The sequence below is a fragment of the Adiantum capillus-veneris genome, chromosome 3, assembly GCF_014529385.1.
Source record: "Adiantum capillus-veneris isolate H3 chromosome 3, ASM1452938v2, whole genome shotgun sequence".
Classification (NCBI taxonomy): Eukaryota; Viridiplantae; Streptophyta; class Polypodiopsida; order Polypodiales; family Pteridaceae; genus Adiantum; species Adiantum capillus-veneris.
In genome coordinates, this window is record NC_140933.1 from 91096689 (window position 1) to 91111856 (window position 15168).

Sequence of the window (15168 nt, forward strand, 5' to 3'; positions counted from 1 at the left end):
GATACGAATCACTAATAAAGATGCGAGAAACGATACGATGAAGAAGCAGATCAGCGGCCATGTCGGGGACGACATGATCAAGGAGGGGGGGAGCGTTAGAAGCTGGACACACCCCACGGAAACTAACTACTCGGAAGATTATTATTTTTGTAATTATTCATTCATTAAGGAAAACCCGATTTTTCACCGTGTAAATATTGGGACTTACAGAAGTTTCCAAATTGTATCCCAGTTTTGATAGTTAGATTGAGTAGATGGTTGATTTTGGAACTTTAGGGTTTGAGAATTGTAAGGTATATATACCACTTTTGACCTTAATGAAAAAACCTTTTTTCATTTTTAAAACAAGTTTTGAAGTCTGAGAGTGAGCGTACTGTGTACGAGAGAGAGTGTGAGCTTCATCCTTACGCTACGTGTGCTCTGGTGGTCGGAATCGAAAGCGAAGAAGTGCAGCGTGTTGCCCCCGACGAGAGCTACGCGCCGATACCTACATTGCACGCGTGCGGTCCGGTTTTGCAAGCTATTTCTACGAGCTTCATCTGGTGTTTGGGTGAGGATACATTGTCCGATTTTGCATTGCAGTATATCCACGCGTTCACATTGAGTAGAACTACACATTAGGCACTTTAGATTTTGGAAAGGAAGACCTGCAGATTTTGGCCAGACATCCTACATGATTTTGCACTGGGTGTTTTGGGTTGGGATTTTGGTTCATAGACCGTAGGGAGAGCGTCCTATTGGTGTTAGTAGGGTCTCCTTCAAGTTCTATGGTGTTTCGAGATTGTTTGATGGGTGTTCGGCTCTAGAAAGAGTTGTAGGAAGTTTCCTCTTATGCACACCTAAAGGCTGTGACTTAGACAATTGGTAGAGACCTCTGTAGGAATTAGTTAAGAGTTAGTTGAGTGTAGGTTGACACCTTATGCTTGCTTCCACACGCCTACGGGTCGAGCTTCGTCCTTAGCTGACATTATATATTAGGTGAGTTCTCGCTGTGCTAACGTCTGTCGTGGCGTATCCGTCCAACAATAAGTTAGGGGAAGGTCCCCAATAATTTATCTCCCAAGATTAAAAATAAGGGTGCCCCATATTATATTTTGGCCGGGAGGGGGGGGGGAGGGATTATACTTTGGGGTGGGGGGTGGGGGAGAAGCGAGAAAAGGGAAAAATGAGAGGAAGTTTTTGTGCTTCAAAATCATGGCTTCCCAAAACAGTCTTCCCTCAAACTTGTGAGTCAATAGCTACAAAGATACAAGCAAACTACTTGTTTTGTGATTATAGTTCATTTGTTAAAGGATGAAGCTATAAAGAGTTTGTATAGATGCAAATTCACAAGGAGAACCTAACAACTTTATAATCATGTTTTTTGAGTAATTTAGATGGGTCAACCAGAGTGCAGGCTGATCGAGCACATAGTTTAGAGTCAAACTAAGACACATTGAGGATACATCTAGTTATCAATAGAAGTGGTTTCTTTGTACGTTGGCAGTCACTATGCTACACACTCTTTGACTAGTTTTACTATGTTAGATCATGTGAGACCTAAATTTTATATGTAAGATAGGGGTGTGATAGTTTTTTCCATTGATTGTCATATAATCATAGAAAGGGGGGTCGTACTCCCTAATATTAATCGTATATAAGAGTTTTATCAAAGTTGTCCTCTGGTAGGTGGCATCCCATTTTGTATATAGAGTGAATCCCTTGGGGACACACACCAGGTTGAATGGCAATCTGCAAACAACTACCAAAGTAGGTTAAGGAGTAGGGTTTAAGCAGAATGATTAACCTAAAACCCTTTGCTTGATTCAATTGCCCCTTTTAGTAGGCCTCTATTGTATAGTGAGGCCTATGGGACACAACTTGCTTCTTCCCAATGCTAATCAAGTCCCAAGCTATTGTTGTTGCGCCTGTCAATTGGTTCTACTCATCTACTCGTGTTCCACAACAAAAGACGAGGTGACAAGAATCACAACCAAGTAAGAAAGTAATGAACTATTGTCCAAAATCTATCAGAACACGTAGGACAAAGGGTAGCAGTCCCTTGGTGTCAGAAGAAAATTTTCGTTATTAAGAAACACTTAGCATAGGTCTAACAAAAAATAATTTATGTATAGCACACTAAGAAATTAACCAAAAGATACCATCACTTTCTTTTTATGATTTAACAACACTTCTCACACACTGAGCCAAAAAAACACTTATGTACATCACACTAAAGAAACCAAGAAGAAGATGCCATTCTAAGTTTAGCTTTCCATTTATAGACATGTATCCCTCTCTCTCTCTCTCTCTCTCTCTCTCTCTCTCTCTCTCTCTCTCTCTCTCTCTCCCACACACACACACACACACACACACACACACACACACACACATTCATGTAGAAGAAAAGGTGGAGGTAATGACTTCACCAAGTTCTACATCACTACAAAATGCAAATTTAGCACCATTGGAATGAAAGGATGTGTGCAATATGCTAGAATATCGGGCAAATTCACTTCTTAATCTATTATTATAGTCCAATAAATGCCAAACATCACACATGGTTTGAGTTCGTGCATCGACGCACACACTTACACATGCACACTAAGTAGCCATAGTACATTCTACAACTAAGAAATCAAGCAGCTAAGGTTAGAGCAATTTTCCTGTAGAGATTAACACTCACAACAATACTAAGAATAACCAGCCACCATAAGGAAAGTGAAAGATATAGACACAAACAGACTTGTGGACATCCATTTTGCAAATGGTGTGCGCGTATGTCGCACGTGTCAATGCAAGGAACTTGCCCATACACTGTGTGCGAGCCACAAATGGCTCCAAGCACACAACAAGCATAAACTAGTAAGCTCAAAGATGGCAATGGTGTGTCACTCACCGCTCTACGCTTGTTGTCATGGAGGATTCCTCCCCACAAAGAAGAGGGAGATTCCGCTACGCCGCACTCAACCGCCTCGCCGCCGCAATGCTCGATCGCACTCTCTCTCTCTCTCTCTCTCTCTCTCTCTCTCTCTCTCTCTCTCTCTCTCTTTCTCACGCATACACACACACACAAGGAGATGATGAAGATGGAGCAAGAGCATTCTTCAATTGCACAAATGAGAGAATGAGTGAATTTTAGGTTTAGTTGACTTTTATATGAGCTCACCCCATTCACACGCGGGCGCCCATGCTTAGCCAACTAATCCCTTGAATGTTCCAGGTAGAGTGCGCCTCTCATCAGCGATCACTCTTACCCTTTTCCTATTGGACTGACAAGCCTGGTACCTGACTCTACCAAGTAAATAATACAACGTCTGTCGTAGGTGATAGGGTGTTTGTGAGCCGCGAGGGTTAACATGAACCCCTTCATGATGTAGATTCCGTCCTCGAAAGCTATTGAGTTGAAGCTCGTTCGTCGAGGTGAAAGAGCTTTTGAGATGAATGTCCTTAGCCTCCTTCAGTCACTACAAAATCAAACAACATTGGCACAGTAATTGCATTCTCATAAGCAGTTAAAAAGCATATGCAGTTGTAGGCAGACAATTTGATTGGTAATAGAATTTTAAACCATTTGTCAGCAACAATATGCATTAAATTGCAATATAATCAAACGCATAAACAGTTGTAAAGATAAAAAATTAAACAAGTTTGGGGTCGCTAATTTAACGGTCGAAAGGCACTAAAGATCGACTATTAATACCATGGGTAAGCTTCTCAATTTTCTCTGGTCAATTAAGTTGTTTAATCGCGAGATCCAAGTATTTTATGTCCGAGGGCTGAGTAGAGGCTATACCTAGAAGATCATCGCCTGACTGATTACCTTTTCTTTGACCCCCCAAATTCTTTTCACAGTGATTCAATTTTGATGTGTGTGCTTATTTTGTATGCCTTGGGTTTTTTGATTTTAAAGAAAAAGCGCCCACACTGGGAACCTCTAGGGCTCTAGTACCATAGGCAATACATGTGAGTGAAGTACCCAATCAAGCTGAGATTTCTCTTCCAGCTTAAGATTTTACATTGTGGCACTTTGATTTTTTTTAAAAAAAATTTGTTCGTTTTCAGCATTTTAAATTTGTAACTTTGGGCGGTCATATAACACTGTTACGCTCCCCAGGCTCATGACACTAGTTAACTCCCTTTATAATACTTAAGCTAAAGGTCAATATGGACTAAGCCCACTAGAAAGCCCAAGTACATTTCGCACAATGCTGACGAAATCGGATTAAGAACCTAAGTAACCATTAACTATTAGGAAGGCATTCCCCATGGTATTAAGAGAAGATCTCTAATGCCTAGCTTGGTCAAACTAGCTTAGTCGGACTGCTTGATTTTTAAGCCTAGACAAGTGATTATGACAAAAATTACATTGAATTTAATGTTTGATACTAAACAAAGGCACTAAATATTATGCTATCAATCACAATTAAAGCAGACAAACATGGATGCCAAAAGATAAGGGGCAATGTTAATGGACAAGAAACACCTATTTGTGTTGATGGTCGTGCTTGATTTGAAAAGTGGATGAGAGAACGATTCCATGAAGGTCCAAATCGTAAGAACATCAATTGTTCCTGTACACACTATGAAACACAAAGAATACCTCTATGAGGCACATCAGTGGGAAGAAAGAACTTTGCTAATCACTAAACTCTAAAACAGAAACACTCCTATCGTACTAATCCTACCTACCCTCCATTACTCGAGCGATGAGGATCAAAGGTGTTTTATGGCATAGGTTTTTGTTTCAGTGTACTGGATGTGAATGTGTAGGTTTGGGTCAATGTTTTGACTTTTATTGTGCATACTCGTTTGCTAATTGCTCTCGCTCTTTATTATTTTTGTTTTTTGTGAGTATAAGGCTTTATATATACATTCCCTAAGATTGGGAGATTGAGAGGTTAGGGAGGAAGGTTGAGAGGGAAGTGAGTGAATGATGAATATCAACAAACACTTCCCCCTGCCTTGGGTAGATCATACCGTTTGAAATGCGCTCATCACCCTTTGAAACCAATTGTTCCAGTTGGTAATAGGTGAGGATTTTTGCCAATAGTTTTCTATTACCTTAGGTGCCTCATCGAGCTGCAAGGGTGGTAAGGTACTATCCCAGGATCGAACTTGAAGTGGTTCATCAGGTGATTCTTGAACACTAGGAGGTGTGGATTCCTTTGTAGCTTTATGGAGGTCCACTATTGTAGGTGGAGGCTGTGGGGAAGCTTTTACCTCTATGGATGCATTACATGAGGAGCTAGAAGCTTCATGTGATTCCCTCCTTCCTGAGCTAGGTGGAACAAATTGTTCTTTCTTTGGTACCCAAACTAGCACTGAAACGGGTGTGTAGCATTTTGTGATTTTTTTCTTTCCGCAATTTTTGATTCATTTTGGAGCTATGGGATTGGGTTCACATGGGTCAGGTGACAGGTAAGAACACAATCTACGTTTTGGTACCCTGATTTGATCATTTCCTTGATAGTAGCCTTGGGCTTCCAATAGTCGTTTAGGAATCCAATGCCACGTTTCCTTACATTTCTTCGAGCGAGTGGGACATTTCTTACAAGGCCTCTGTTTTTTAGCACTAGCTATGGTCGCTAAAGAAGCTTTAGGGACCCACTTGTATGTTTTCTTTGTTATATGAGGATGAGTCTTGTTAGAAGCTATATGCATTACTTGTAGCATATTTAAGGGTACGGGAATTTCATCCCCCTCAGGTGTTACCGAGGTTGTCCCCCTGTTTCCCCAAGTGTCTATGGTTGCTGCTAGGTGGGCCCAATTCACATTTTCTAACTCAGTCATCCCAGGTAGTACATCCATATAAGGAGAATCTTCCCCAACATCAGTGTCCACTTTACACGTGTAACAATACTGCAATGGGTCCGAGTAAACTGTGGTGTCAGATCTATGATCAATTATAAACCTGTTTGCTAGAGGATGTGCTTGACCAGTTACAAGATCCACTCAAATGACAGAATCTTGGAACTGCAAGTAGACATGGTTTTTAGACTAGTCATGCACCATTTTTGCTTCCCTCATGAAAGGACGTCCTAAGATCATCTCCGATGCCATAGTGTGTTTGGAGAAATCCATAACAATGAAGGTAACTCTTATTTTATGTCCAAAGACTTTGATCTTGAGATCTTCTAGCATCCCAATAGGTTTAACAATAGACCCATTGGCCATCTTCACTACTATGGTCGTGGTCGCAAGGTGAGGTCTTCCCATAGTTTCCCAGCAACTTTTAGTCACAAGGCTAACCCCAGCGCCACCATCAAGGATTCCCTTCACAGTTAATCGCTTGGTAGTGATTGGTATGGTCACATTGGATTCATCACCCTCAAAGTATTGTCCCAACTTGCTAACAGGTATTTCTATAACAAGGTTCTCATCTAGGTTGGGTTGTGGATCTAAGTGTTCCTCCTCTATTGGCATCTCCCCAGCTCCATCCATCTGAGCAAATTGTGGTAGCCCAAACTTTAGTTCTCCATCGAGGAAGGCTCAAAGAGCTGACACTAGCTCATGGTCTTTATATAGTTTGGACATGATGGTGGTTCTAACTTCTGAAGACATGAAATCCATCAATTTGGCAATGTTTAACGACACCTTTTGGGCTTCAGTCCCTTGACTTGGGGAAGATGGGATCTCCATTTCTTTGATAGGATCAAGTAGTCCCTCTATAAACATTCTTTCCATCAAGAAGTGAGTACGCCCACTTTCCCATGACTTTAAGTCACTTTCTTCTTGGATGACACTAGGTATGGCTAAGGGTCTATGGACTTGGTGAGGTTGTTTTTGCATAGGGAACACGGTGTCTGTAATCTGGATCTGCCTAGGTGCTGGTTCTAGATCTCTTTAAGTATCTTCTACCAAACTCCTTAATTTCTTGACTCGCTCGATGTCCTATGTAGGGTTTGGATAAGTTCCTATCTTTTTCTTGGATCCTTGTCATTGTGGCTCATGAAGATCTTCCTTGTTGGTTTCTATCTTAGTGGTTGTTTTGGTCTCCATAGTTTCACCTAAATCAGAATTTTCTTCAGCATCGTTCATATATACGGAGTCGCCACCAGTCCCTATGTTGGTCTTTGAACTGGGGTCTGACTTCGCTGCTTTTTACGATCTCTTCCTTCGTGTTTTCTTCTTTTTCTGAGATTGGGCAATTGATGCCGTGTCTCTTTCCTCGAGAATATAATTTTGTTTTTGGAGCATCGATCGTGTGAGTAGGTGTACTAGTACCACAGGTGTACTTTGTGATGGCTCCTCGATAACTTCAATTAAGTTTAATGGCATGCTCTTCGGTGCATTTGGATTATTTGGACATTGGGCAATCAAATGATCGATGCCACATCGATTACACATGAGTATCGGCATTGTAGATGTGCTTGCTTGATTGGTTTGCATTAGTGTGGTGGTCTTTTGTAGCCTAATAGGACACTCGGCTACACAATGTGGGCCTCCACACTCATAGCATTGAAGAGGTGGTCTCTTAGCAGTGTAATTGATATTTTGGCCTCTTCCCGCAAGAGCAGCTACTTGATAGACATGTTTGGCTTGTCCCCAATAGTCCTCCATGTAGTATTGTGGACTTTCTTCAAGCACATCCATCCCATAGGCAATATTAGGATATATATCTTCCTCACATCCTTCCAAACAAGCAATAGATGACTCACAACCCACTTGATTCACATAAGTGATTCTCGGATGTGGTGGTTGTGGTCCTAGCACTAGAGGTGGTAAGGGTGTTGTTTGAACAACATTTTGGGCCCTAGGGACCATGTGCTGTGTTGTTTGTTCAAGAGGTGGGGCCGGGATCTATGCAGGCACTCGAGGTGTGTCTGCCATGCTAAGGTTGGTCTATTGGCCATCGCGCACTTAAATACTATGCAATCCTTAGCTTGATGACCATACCTCCCACAAGCATTGCAGTTCCCATTGAATTTTACTCTAAAAGTAGGGCATTCACTGGTACTATGCGATCCATATCATACTGAGCACCATTGTTGCTCCCTTCTTGGATACATATGATTGTTTTGCGGAGCACGATTGTCCCTAAGACTCTCTTGAATAGCCTTGGTGAGATCTGCTAAACTCATCTCAGATATCTTTGGCTCCTTAGCAATAGTCTTTAGGGTCATTGGCTGATGCCCTGATGCTTGCGAGCTAATAGATTTAGTCTCAACAGACACTCTTTCTCCTTGAATCATTAAATTATCCTCCAATTGGATTGCATTGGTGGTGACTGCTTCCCAAGTGGTGATACCTCTAATGACTATTCCATTGTACATATCCTCATGTCATACTCCCCTAATGAATCTATCAAGAAATTGATTATTATTGAAGCGCTCATTTGGATTACAACGAGAATTCAAATGCTTCAAGTGATTAATAAAGTCTCTCACCGACTCTCCTTCCTCTCGTCGGGCTTTCTGGAGCTAAGAGGCTACACCCCAAAGCACTCCCTCTCGTATGTATTCTTTCAAGAACAGTCTCCTAAGAGTAGGGTAAATCATTTTTCTTCCACCCTTAGGGTTCTATACCAATCCCCAGCATTTCCACTTCACGTTAGGCTTAAAGCATTGCTCTTATGCAGGTCATTGTGTTCTCCTAGAGAATCGCATATTTGTTCAAACACTTCAATATGCTTTCTCACATCCCCGTCTCCACTAAATTTTTGTGTGAGCTTGGCTATTTGTATTGCCTTACTTCTAGGCTCTCTATCAGGCATGTTATGCATATTCTCAACAATAGAGCGACCAATAGCTTGAGCAAATGTTGCCAAGTCACCTAAGTGAGCAGGCACCGTGGGTAAAGGCGCTCCAGAGACTACATGTGGAGTAGGTATTGGCATTGGGCTTGGCGCATAGGAAGCCCTTGGGTTCCATGTTTGGTATGTTGGTGTGCCATGTGGTGGCTCAAAGTTCATATGTGTGGCCCTAGGCATAGCAGACGTCGGATGTGACATGCTAATGCTAGCCGCTATAGTCCCATGGAAATAAGAACTTGGGTGTTGTGGTTGTGGAGCATTGGTAGTTGAAACAATGGGAGGAGTAGGGACTACATGAGTACGAGGACCCATGGGTGTATACGATTGGTACACACTTGTAGGTACTGTTGTGCAGGCATTGAGCTACCATGTAGTGGTGCTTTACTAACAAATGAGGTCCATGGCATGTTTCTTGGCATGCCCATCATTGGGGTAGGCATGGTAGCCATGGTGTCATCAAGGGAAAGATGAGCTAGACTTGGAAAGGTAAGCTATCACTTGTGGGCTCAGATTGCACCAAGACCCCTGGCGAAACAACATATGGGGGATCCATCAGACTTACCGAGAGAGTCTCCATTTGCGATAAGGTCGGTTTTTATCCTTCCGTGTATCCAAGAATCTCATGAGACCCGTTGAAGGAATGTTGATCCCCTTGTTCTGTCTCTCTAACTCAATGACCCTATGGATGACCTCACAAACTCTTTGTTGTTGATCCTCCACACTAGTAGCGCCCATTGTGGATTGTAGGAAATCTAACCAATCCACGTATAGGTGTGACCTGCGTATAGGTCGGTTAGAGTTTCCGTTTGTAGTTCGTACTCCCAGTTCTCATTTAAGAACGCTCCATCTAGGATTGAGGTGCTAGGGGTGTCCTTTAAACTAGATGCAATGTTGCTTTCTAGGGGTTGGCCCTTAGTGGTTGCTAAGTCAGGAGCACTCGTTTGCTCTCCTAGCAAAGATATTGACATAGGAGCTTTCGCTTTTAACTCTCTTCGTTGCTCCGCCTTGCATAAGCTCTCAATTTCCTTTTCCCTCGCTGCAAGGATATATCACTCAACCTCTTGCACTTCGGCAAGGCTTCTACCATCGGGTAATATGACCTCGGAGGAAAATAACTCTGAAGAGTAAGGAGGTGCAGTGAATGAAGTATTCATGTGCACATTCTCTAAGGGCATAGGGTCTACGTTGGTTACGAATGAAGAATTTACTTCCCCACCCCCCTCATTTACATCATTAGCTCCATGTTCAGAGTGATTGGCTCTACTAAAGGTTTCCTTCAAGCGGCTAAGCACGCTCGGCTCGGACCGCGGGCCCATGGCATGCATGTATTGGCTTGAGCTATCGGGATTAGGCATTGGAAAACCCTCCATGACATCGTAGTTAGAAGAAGAGTCACTAACCGCTATGTTAGGGTCTTGGTTTGTACACTACCTTGGGTCCCCGCTGAGGGCCCGGAACCTAAGGTAGGTGGATATTGAGAACTCGCGTCAGTCGAAATTCTCTCTAGTTGCTCCGTCTCTAGCACACGACCAGAGCACAGATGCATCTGCCTTTGGCACCCTACAAGCATCGTCGAATAACCTCGAAGGTTAACCGCTTACTTTTTTAGGCGTCCATTTTTACTCTTTTTTTAAAAATTTTTTAATGGTCAATTTTTTGATTAAAGTGTGTGATAGCTCAAAATGAGCGTATCACTCAGAGGGTGGCGGTGTGCTTTACAACACAATGTTCGGTCACCTGAAGCTCCATTGGTCCTCAAAAAAGTCAATTTTTAGCTACGTGTGAAGCTAAAATATGTAATTTTAAAGGGCGATTGAGGCCTGAGCTTGAGCGTGAGCTTGGGCTTGGGTCTGGGAGATATTCCCGATCCCGGTCCTACCTTTAAATTTTTTATTATTTTTTATTTTTTAATTTAAATTTTATAAGGATAAGGTCGCAGCTGTCTGCGTGAGAGCACACACACACTCTACCTACCTACTTACAACTAATACACCTACTGCTACACACTAACACACTTCATTAGCTCTCACAGATCTACTTCCTACTTACTGTACTTTGCATTACACAGAACTAACAACCTTAATACTAAGACCTTACACAGAGAAAACACAGTAACCTTTCAAAACTTCATTAACAAAGAAATACATAGTAGTAACACAAAATCCTTCTTCTCAACACACACACACCCTCCTTCCCTACCATTCCTACAATTAAAACTGCACCACAAAATAAGCACAGAGTGCCATTCAAGCTTAGTGTATGGCATTCCCTGGCAGCGGCGCCAAAAATGTGCGCGTATGTCGCATGTGTCAATGCAAGGAACTTTCCGGTACACTGTGTGCGAGCCACAAATGGCTCCAAGCACACAACAAGCCTAAACTAGTAAGCCCAAAGATGGCGATGGTGTGTCACTCACCGCTCTACGCTTGTTATCGTGGAGGATTCCTTGCCACGAAGAAGAGGGAGATGCCGCTACGCCGCGCTCAACCGCCTCGTCGCCGTCGTGTCACCGCAATGCACGATCGCACACACACACTCTCTCTCTCATGCATACACACACACACACACACAAGGAGATGAAGAAGAAGAAGATGGAGATGGAGCAAGAGCACTCTTCAATTGCACAAATGAGAGAATGAGTGAATTTTAGGTTTAGTTGACTTTTAAATGAGCTTGCCCCATTCACACTTGGGAACCCATGCTTAGCCAACTAATCCCTTGAATGTTCCAGTTAGAGTGCACCTCTCATCGGCGATCACTCTTACCCTTTTTTTACTGGATCGACAAGCCCGATACCTGACTCTACCAAGTAAATAATACAACGTCTGTTGTAGGTGATAGGGTGTCCGTGAGCCGCGAGGGTTAACAAACGGTAAGTCACACAATAGCAATTTTTGTGTACATGACCCCCTCAATTATGCTTACTACTTTGTTGATACTTACAAAAGCAATGAAGTTAAGTTACATCTATATGCATGTACACACTACCATGTTAGTCCTAATCCACTTCAAAATCACAACTCTCTCTCTCTCTCTCTCTCTCTCTCTCTCTCTCTCTCTCTCACACACACACACACACACACACACACACACACACACACACACACTTAGTTACGGCTACGGAAAAGGGCAAGGAGAAGCAGGCCATTGTGGAGCTAGACGCTCCGAATCAATCTCATGTGAATCTTGGCATTAAAATGGACTCCTATCCAGTAGTATGATGGTGTTAGTCTCTGATTGGTTTTCTTATGCACATAGAGGACTAATCAGTATTCACTGCTGTTCGAATGGTAAGGTTTGATTAACTTGAAGTTATGGTGCTATTCCTCATACTTAATTTGTAATGTCACTTATGCTGATCCTTTTATGTAGATGGTTTGGTCGGTTTGTGCTCCTATAAGAAAGATTTCAATTGATTGTTTAAACATTAAGGTACAAAGCTGTATCCACAGCCTTGGTTGTGTTTCCCTTTCATATGTGCAGGGTTTTCTGTCATACACATATTCGGTCCTATCCTTGGATTGGGTGGTTTTAACATATGTGGGGGGATTGCAACCTGTTATTCTGGGTGTTTGGTGCCTTATAAAAGCTTAATAATAGGAGTGATGATCTTCATAACACTTGGTGATGGAACACATATGGTAATGTGGACCTACTTGTTTGGTGTGTAACTTTGACATGGCATAGTTATGCCCCAATCATGGGCTTGGTTTTTTGATAAGGTATCCTCTTGCAATACTGGAAGTTGTTACCTTGGGGCTTTGTTTAAGTTAAAATATGATGAGTGATGTCATTAACACTTAGGGAAGGAAACTACTTGATGTGGTTGACCCTCTGGAGGGTTGAATACCGTTACCTGTTAGTTTGTGTGTTTTGAATAAATGATGCAACTTGTATTCCACTATTGATATGCTGCTGGGTTGGATGCCGCACTCACTATGCGTGCTCTAATATAGTCAATGCCGTCTGTGTATGGTGGTCTCTTGAAAAAACTGCTCAATTTGGCCGCTCTAGGTAGGTGCTTCGTGGTTGATTATGAGCTGACTAGTCTTGCTTTATTAGGACTTTGATGTCTGAGGACAGTGCTCCCTTTGATAGATACTCAAATTGGCTGTGTAATCTTTGAGAGAGAGAGAGAGAGAGAGAGAGAGAGAGAGAGAGAGAGAGAGAGAGAGAGAGAGAGAATATAGCGGAGGGTGAAAATAGAGTGCACAGAGACATGAGAAAATGACAACAGAGAATCTTTAAATGCCCCATCTAAATGAAACAGGCAACCACCTATTAATCCAATCAGAAAATTTGGGTATACCATAACATCAAAAAAGTTTATGACAAAATAACTAGCAAAGCACCGAGCCCTGTGTAGGGATCGACCGGTTCACCCATCAACATCTGCTCTACTACAGACAGAGAGAATTTCACTTGTCGGGAGCGAGTCAAAACACCTCCAACCTACTTGAGCTAGACATAAGCTAAGGCCGCTTCCCCTCCCTCCATGAACCCGAGCTATGAAAGGATCCCAAGTACCCATAAGTGGTAGGATATCAACACCAACCATGCCAGTTTAGGTGCCACGCCTCTTCGATGCCCATCATTGGGTGTTTAGGCAAAGCCAAGGCAAAATCCCCGACGCGTTAGCCCTGTAGGCCATTCAACCCTCGATGCACTAACCGTGTAGATGAGCCTAACAAAAAGAAGAAGACCTAGGCAACACCCCCAATCCAGCAAAGCCCCAGGTCAATGACCCTTTAGTCTAAGGCAAAGCAATGTAGGTGATCCTAGTCTTGCACCGACGCTACCATGAGAAACATAACATGTGAGTCCAATCACAATAAGGGTGAAAGCATGTTAACTTGTCATGCTTTTTCATGTCCTGCACAATGCTAACTAGCACAATTTTGACATATGCTAACTAGTACAATAACTTGAGCTACATCTCCAAGATCTATGACATATGATATATCAATAGAAAGCACTTGAAACAAGGAATCCAAATGTACAACCTCCGACAAATTTTGATATTATTTGTAAAAAATTTACCGGACACCCAACTTTTTGAAGATGTGCTAACTTGAAACTGCTAACTAGCACAAAAAGCGCGACAGGTTAACTTGCTTTCACCTATAACTCTTTCCATATGCAAAAACAATCTTTTCCAAGCAGTTGGATTATACAGGGAATCTACCCTTACACATCTACCAAAAACCATCTAGATCACTTCATGCATTCCCAAGACCATAAACCATAATCTAATCACATTACACGGGCGAGCACTCTACCCAACTTGGGTGAGGCACGAACAATCCTGTATAGCCACTTTAGAACATAACATGGATGCAAAAATTTTGACAGCATTTTGGCATCATAACCAAATCCAGAAAAAAAAAACCATAAGCCACACCGACTTCCACCATAAAATCACAACCATAATCCATGAGGGAATCTTAGCCCTTAACCACCAATCATAATCACACCGAACCAACTCCCACACTTGGAGTTTGACATAACCCTGCCGCTCAATTGGAGTCCAGACACATATGACCCTTAAGACGTGATTCTTTCATGCATAAAAAGAGTCCTACAAGCAACTAATCATGATATAAAAATCTAATTTTGACAACATCCAACCATGCAAAGTTGATGCATCACATCTGCACTTCACCTCCCTCGCACATAGAGCTAGTTTTTTACCTAAAAAGGTGGAAAGCAATCATAACCATGCATATGAGACATCCACATTAGTCCATGAATTCCCATACATAATATGATAACATTCCATCACCATAAACATGACGCAAAACAGCTCCGACCTTTAGGTCAACCATAAACCATAACTTCACACATATGCAAAAAATAACTTTTTGGCATTTTTGGGAGCATGCAAAACATGCAAATGAAATTTTATGACCTCAAAACAATGCATCAAGTTTAGATCCATGATATAGAATATCACTCTATTACATCACTTCACCCATGGTACTTACACAACAAACGATACTTCAAAAACAAAGCCACTTTAATCATATCTGCCTATGCAGTTCGGGATGTCTAACCATATACCTTCACATAAGTTTATGGTCATCTAATAGCTGAAATCAACTCAACAAAACAAACCATAAATCATACATAAATGTCTTGCTTAACTCACGACGTCATATGGTACCCCCCCTTGGTAGCGTCCCTACACTTGTAGGTAAAACCGGTTATATAACGATTAATAACTCGTATTCTCGAGGTGATAACGGAGACCTAAATTCATTTATCATCAAGTTTCATCAATATTTTCAATTGGTTAAGTGGGTTTTCTCATCAAGTGAATCTATATAGTGGTTCTCCAAGGAGCCTGGAATAAAAAATTTTGGTTGTGTAGTGGGCAGCAAGCTGTTTTTTGACCATATCTCTTAGCTAGTACGCGATTTTCACATGACACCAAA